The sequence below is a fragment of the Atta cephalotes genome (genome assembly GCF_000143395.1).
Source record: "Atta cephalotes unplaced genomic scaffold scaffold00053, whole genome shotgun sequence".
Taxonomy (NCBI): Eukaryota; Metazoa; Arthropoda; class Insecta; order Hymenoptera; family Formicidae; genus Atta; species Atta cephalotes.
Window position 1 is genome coordinate 679,222 of NW_012130117.1, and position 277 is coordinate 679,498.

A 277-nucleotide genomic window follows, 5' to 3' on the forward strand; every position below is an offset into this window, starting at 1 on the left:
ATCATAAACTGAAACTAACAAGTAGAAATATCACAAAAAGCATTGTTATTAAAAATTAATTAATAACCAATTTAATTTGCAATACTTCTAGTTTCAGTTTATAATTGTGTTTCAAGTCCGACAATAAGCGGCAATAAGATATGGGTAATACAATTATGTCAAAGAATACGAATGTATGTATTCGGATAATAGGTCTGGATATCCAGGTATCTCATTACCCAAATCATCCCTAAGATCAAATCAATTCTAATATTTATCTAAATTTCAATATTCTTGC